Genomic DNA, 7,482 nt, shown 5'->3' with positions numbered 1-7,482 from the left:
AAGTCCTGAAACTTCACGGAAGATGTTTTCCAAATATATAAAAAATACTCAGCGGAAGAAACTCACCAGGGGGGCCACACCCTGCCCACAAGGGTGGGGGCGTGCCCTACCCCCTGGGCGCGCCCCCTACCTCGTGGGCCCCCTGGTGGCCCTCCGGTGGCCATCTTCTGCTATATGGAGTCTTTCGATGGAAAAAATTCATAAGCCATCTTCTTGGACGAAACTCCGCCGCCACGATGCGAAACCTTGGCGGAACCAATCTAGGGCTCTGGCGGAGCTGTTCTATCGGGGAAACTTCCCTCCCAGAGGGGAAAATCATCGCCATCATCATCACCAACGCTCCTCTCATCGAGAGAGGGCAATCTCCATCAACATCTTCATCAGCACCATCTCATCTCAAAACGCTAGTTCATCTCTTGTATCCAATTCTTGTCTCCAAGTCCGGGATTGGTGCTAGTAGGTTGCTAGTAGTGTTAATTACTCATTGTAGTTGATGCTAGTTGGTTTAATTGGTGGAAGATCATATATTCAGATCCTATATGCATATTAATCCCCTTCTGATTATGAACATGTTTATGCTTTGTGAGTAGTTACTTTTGTTCCTCAGGACATGGGAGAAGTCTTGCTATTAGTAGTCATGTGAATTTGGTATTCGTTCGATATTTTGATGAGATGTATGTTGTCTCTCCTCTAGTGGTGTTATGTGAACCTCGACTACATGACACTTCACCATTATTTGGGCCTAGAGGAAGGCATTGGGAACTAATAAGTAGATGATGGGTTGCTAGAGTGACAGAAGCTTAAACCCTAGTTTATGCGTTGCTTCGTAAGGGGCTGATTTGGATCCATATGTTTCATGCTATGGTTAGGTTTACCTTAATACTTTTGTTGTATTTGCGGATGCTTGCAATAGAGGTTAATCATAAGTGGGATGTTTGTCCAAGTAAGGACAACACCCAAGCACCGGTCCACCCACATACCAAATTATCAAACTACCGAACGCGAATCATATGAACATGATGAAAACTAGCCCGACGATATTCCCATGTGTCCTCGGGAGAGCTTTACATCATATAAGAGTTTGTCCAGGCTTTTCCTTTGCTACAAAAGGATTGGGCCACCTTGCTGCACTTTATTTACTTTTGTTACTTGTTGCTCGTTACAAATTATCCTATCACAAAACTATCTGTTACCACTTATTCTAGTACTTGAAGAGAATACCTTGTTGGAAACCGCTTATCATTTCCTTCAGCCTCCTCGTTGGGTTCGACACTCTTACTTATCGAAAAGACTATGATAGATCCCCTATACTTGTGGGTCATCAGTCTATAGTTACCTATTATGTGTTGTGATCCGTTAACCCCGAAGTGACAATAATCGAGATACTCACCGGTGATGACCGTAGTTTGAGGAGTTCATTTATTCACTATGTGTTAATGCTTAGGTCCGGTACTCTATTAAAAGGAGGCCTCAATATCCCTTAGTTTTCAATAGGACCCCGCTGCCACGGGAGCGTAGGACAAAATATGTCATGCAAGTTCTTTTCCATAAGCACATATAACTATATTCGGAATACATGCCTACATTACATTGATGAATTGGAGCTAGTTCTGTGTCACCCTAGGTTATGACTGTTACATGATCGATTGCATCCGGCATAATTCTCCATCGCTGATCCAATCCTACAAGCTTTTCCTATATTTTTCTTCGCTTATTTAATTTTCCGTTGCTACTGTTACATCACTATAAAACCCAAAAATATTATATTTGCTACCGTTACTTTTGCCACCGTTACCACTACTATCATATTACTTTGCTACTAAACACTTTGTTGCAGATATTAAGTTTCCAGGTGTGGTTGAATTGACAACTCAGCTGCTAATACTTGAGAATATTGTTTGGCTTCCCTTGTGTCAAATCAATAAATTTGGGTTGAATACTCTACCACTAGTGTAGAACCAGGCAATAGCACCGGTTCGTAAGGCCCTTTAGTGCCGGTTCGGTAACCGGCACTAAATTGTAGGCTCTAAAGGCCCCCCCTTTAGTACCGGTTCAGCACAAACCGGTGCTAAAGGGCAACCACGTGGCACGATCCAGCTCTGTGAGCGCGTAGGACATTAGTACCGGTTGGTAACACAAACCGGTACTAAATGTTTTCGTTTTATTTTTTACTTTTACTTTAATTTTGTGTTTTCAATTTAATTTAGTGATTTTTTACATTATAATGATTTGTTAAATCATTAGGTTATTAGTTTGACTGGATGCATGGATCCTAGCTAAGTCATCAAGTATATGTCATACCCATATTATATATACTTGATCACGTACTTAAGTGATCGAGGTAATATGGGTATGGCATATACTTGATCACTTAGCTAGAATCCACCCTGTTGAAACTAATATGCAATTTATTTCATAAATGATATAATAACTCATCATCATCATCATCATATTAATTAATATAAAAACTCTTGCATCATATATATCATGACCAACGGTTCTCATAGCAAAGATATCATCGAGTTCAACATGGTAATGATATTATAAGCGTTCATAACACCACAAAAGCAAATCACTCTTTGAGATTAATTTCAGGACGAAGAACATGGACATGAGAGGATAAGTACTAAGAGAATGAACTAGCTAATTAATCACTCCTGTTGCTCTCTCTCTCTCTCAGGTAAAATTGCATAGAACACGTATACACTGGTAGAAAAAGGGCATGTTGTCCTGGTTCGTAAGGGCCTTCCTGAACTGGGACTAAAGGGTTGGTACTAAGGCCCTGTCCCTTTAGTCCGGTTCAATCCAGAACCGGGACTGATGGGCCTCCACGTGGCCTGTGCGCGGAGCCCAGGCATGAGACCCTTTGGTCCCGGTTGGTGGCACCAACCGGGACCAATAGGCATCCACGCGTCAGCATTTCTGTGGCTGGGGTTTTTGTTTTTTTTGAAGGGGGGGGGGTTGGGGGTTTTGGGGGTTTTGGGCGTGTTAATTTAGGTATTTCATATATTGTGTTAGCTAGCTATAATTAATAGAGAGAAGTGTCCTCTCTTATGTCCGTGCTTGGTCGACGCTACGTACTATACATACGTATAGAGAGGACTAGACACGCTAGCTAGCTAGTAAGCAAATGGAGGAAACAGAAGATCATCATGAACATATATGCATACAGAGAGAAGTGATATCAACCACCTCTCCTTCTCCGAGAGATTGGTCGAACAACAAGTTCTCGTATATCTATCCGACACTACCGGCTACATATATACAATAATTATCTCTTACAAATATAATCATACGAACTCATGGTCCACATAGTATTCTCCGTCTTAAGCGATCACGTGGTCAAGAAAGAATGCCGCCAATTCCTCTTGAATTGCTCGCATGCGACCTGGTGCTAGGAGTTCATCCCGCTTCCGAAACATCTAATTTGAAGAAGGGGGTCAATACATATATATATATATATATATATATATATATATATGAATGAATGAAACACAACACAAATGATGGTAATAAAATAAAATTGTGAATGTTGTTATTTACGTACTTCATATTGTTCGTCAGTGTAGCCCCGCTCACAGGTCGTGTGGCGGATGGACTCGCAAACGTAGTATCCACAGAAATCATTCCCTTGTTCCTGCCACAACCACTTTACAAGAAATAAAGGTCAATCAAACTGATAAGCAAGAATGCCAAATCAATAGGAGATGCACGGAACATGCTACTATAGTACTTACTTTCAGGTGTCTAAATTGCAGCTTCTTCGGGAGTCCTGGAGCTTTTTTGGAGAATTTTTTCCAAACCCTGCCAGACAAAGAAAACAATTACTTGATATATCAGGAAATGAAAAAAGTTGCTGATATGGTGGATAATGATCGATTTAACTTACTTCTCGAGCATTTGAGTCATGTCCGCATAGTCCTGGGGATCTTTTCGTCTTGAGTCTAAGACGGTTACTAGTCCCTGCTCAAGCTTAATCTCTAGGAGAATATAGTGGTAACTGCACACGCATGCATAACTCATCAATTACATTACTATAACCTGGACTAATATATAAGGGAAACCAAATACGCACAAGACAGTAACACTCACTTGAAGTTGTAAGGAAAGAGTATTATATCTTTGTTTTCATTTATTACCAACGATCGTAGCAAGTTGGCCTCGATAGCTGCGGCATGAAATTTAACCTGAGTTGCATCTATGAGATATGTGTTAATGAACCCAATATCATCGACTTGTCTTTTCTTCAATTTGGCGATCTTCAATCTGCATAATATAGTGAGGATGATTATAAATACATGCAATGAAAGAGCTGAGCTATATAGAGAGACTTAATGACAGAAGTAGTACTACTTACAGATAGTAGCAGGTGACCGTTGTTTTATCGAGGGCCAATTGATTGAAAAACTGAAAGAACTCCTCAAATGGAACAGGCAACAGTTCAATTCCAACGAGGTCATGCTCCTTTTTAACTTTCACATACAAAGTACTCCTACCCCCAGAGTCTCTGCAGATTTTCAAGTACCAATCATGCAATCTTCGCATCATTGTTGATAGAGATCTTTCATCTTTGACGAGAGGCTTCCCGTACTCGTATCTTTGTATCTGCACCTCCATGGGTTCATAATGTACATCGCCGTGCAGGTAATCACCAAGATTGCTATAACCGGGCACGATCCTTGGATGATTAGCGACGTTGTCGCTAGGCACCTTGAGCGGGGGGCACGATTGCTTCGCTTGTTCGCCGAGCTGGGCAATTTGTTTCCCAGCTCGTTGTTCTTTCAGCCTTTGATCACTGACAGTACTTCTCGACCGCTCCGCTTCGGCAAATTCCTTTCCAATAATGCGCTCATAGTTTCCTTTCGGCGGAGACTTGGGTGGTTTTGTCAGGGCAGCCAGAGTGCGCTTCACTTTCACTGGATCTACCTTCTCCTCCGGAGGTGGATGTTTCTTTGATTTCACCCCTTCAAAGAAGTTCCTCACTTCTTCTCGCGCGATCTCGGCGTTCTCCTTCGGGGTCCTCTCGTATGGTAACATCTCTAGAGTCTTCAGAGAAGGACCGAATCTGTATGTCCTCCCGCCTCTGGCTGTACTGCTAGATGCCGGCAGAGCAGATAGAGCAGTTGTCTTCTTTACTTGCTTACGAGGCGGAGGAGAAGGACTACGACACGCTGGAGCAGCCGGAGCGGCGACAGGTCTCTTCCGCCCTTGCTGACGAGGCGGAGAAGGAGGAGGCTGGCTGCTCGGGCGCATCGGCGCAGGCGGAGAAGGAGGCGGAGTGCTGCCACGCGCCGGAGAAGGAGCCAGCCGAGTGCCCTGATCGTCACTTGCTGGAGGAGGAGGCGGTGGAGGAGGCGGAGTGCCCTGACTTGCCGGAGGAGGAGGAGGAGGCGGAGGCGTCCAGTTCGGAAGGTTGATGAGCTCCTTCCGCCATAGGCATGGAGTCTTCAGAGCAGACCCCAGCCTAGTCTCCCCTTCACCGGTAGGGTGGTCAAGCTGGAGGTCCTCAAATCCCTCCGTTATTTCATCCACCATCACCCTAGCATATCCTTCTGGAATCGGCCGGCAGTGAAAAGTTTCGCCGGGTTCAGTAGGATAAACAGAGCCAACAGCCGCCTTGACCTTCAAATTCATCCATTGCGTCATAAGGTGGCAATTTTGAGACTCCGTGATAGCATCCACGGGATAGCTGGCAGGAGCTGTCAAGGCATGCTTCGGCCACGCTGCTTCTCCGCTGAGATGGCGGGGTAGCTTCGGGGGAAGTTTCGGCAGTACGTTTGCTACAATTTGCTTCTCGTTCCTCTATCGCTTGTACCCTTGCTTGCAGCGCCTGCATTTGGGTCTGTTGCAATTTTTTCCTCATCTTCTGGGATTTGTAACTGCCTGCGTCCGGAAACCCAACCTTCCACGGAATGGAGCCTGGCGTGCCTCGTGTCCGTCCAGGGTGCTCAGGATTCCCGAGGGCCATTGTGAGCTTGTCGTTCTCTCTATCTAGAAAGAACGTCCCTTGCTGCTCTGCTTTGATATACTGCTGAAGCTTCCTGATTGGTATGTCCATTTGATCATTCATCCAAATGCACTTCCCTGTTACATGGTCCAAGGTTCCGCCAGCCCCGAAGAACCAAGTCCGGCAACGGTCTGGCCAGTTAATTGTCTCTGGTTCGATCCCTTTATCAACTAGATCATTCTCAGTCTTGGCCCACTTAGGCCGGGCTACGAGGTAGCCACCTGACCCCGTGCGATCGTGATGCTTCTTCTTTGCAGCATTTTGCTTGTTTGTCACCGACATCTTCTTACTCTTTTCCGATGTCTTGTGGGCCACAAATGCGGGCCAGTGATCTCTGATCTTCTCATATCTGCCCTTGAATTCTGGTGTCTCTTTATTTTCGACAAACTTATTCAGCTCTTTCTTCCACCTCCTGAATAGTTCTGCCATCCTCTTAATAGCAAAAGACTTGATTAATTTCTCTTTAACTGGCTTCTCTGCATCATCCTCTGGCGGTAGGGTGAAATTTGACTTCAGCTCAGTCCAAAGATCATTTTTCTGCATATCATTGACATAAGACACCTCAGGGTCTTCTATAGCCGGATTTAACCATTGCTGGATGCTGATCGGGGTCTTGTCCCTAACCAAAACCCCGCACTAAGCAACAAATTTGCTCTTTGTCCGGAGGGGTTCAATCGGTTGGCTGTCGGGTGCGATTGCTATGATCTCAAACTTTTCATCCGGGCTCAACTTTTTCTTCGGGCCTCGTCTCTTTACCGAAGTTGTGCTCGATCCAGAGGGCTAGAAAAAAGAACAAAGACTTAATTAATATGTGTACATACCAAAACAATGAATGCATCAATTAGCTAGTCAGCAGAAGCTTAACTAATATATATACCTGGCCGGACTCGGTTCGGTCACCGGAGACGTCATCACGGTCTCCTTCTTGCACCGGCATTGGGTCACCGGAGCCGTCCTCACGGTCTCCTTCTTGCACCGGCATTAGGTCACCGGAGCCATCGTAATCATAGCTAGCTGCTTCCAGACCATCGGTGTCGTTGAGAAACAACGAGACGACGGCATCACTTCCTCGTGTGATTATGTCCCCCAACAACTCTTCTTGTACTTCGTCTTGGGCAGAGTCCATAGTTTCTACAAATAATGACAACATGACAATTATTATTCAAACATGACAGATGGATATATTAGTGGCAAACGTAGAACTAATATTAATTAGTGGCCTCGACGCTGCTTCTCTAGGGTTTGGGGTGGCCTCGACAACGCTTCAAGGATAAAAAAGAAGTGGAAGAAGAAAAAAAAGAGGATAAGAAAGAAAAGAGGAGTAAGAACTCCTCTATTCTTTCTTCTCCTCTTTTTTTCTTCTTCTACCTCTTTTCTTTTATCGGGAACGAGGGTCGTCGAGCGGTAGAGGAAACCCTAAATAGCAAGTATCATGGGTGTGAGATACATGTGGCTGTTGGTGTCGGACACTACAT

This window comes from Triticum aestivum, chromosome 5A, assembly GCF_018294505.1.
Source record: "Triticum aestivum cultivar Chinese Spring chromosome 5A, IWGSC CS RefSeq v2.1, whole genome shotgun sequence".
In the NCBI taxonomy this organism is placed as follows: Eukaryota; Viridiplantae; Streptophyta; class Magnoliopsida; order Poales; family Poaceae; genus Triticum; species Triticum aestivum.
The sequence above is the reverse complement of the archived record's forward strand: the minus strand, read 5'-3'. Positions refer to the sequence as shown.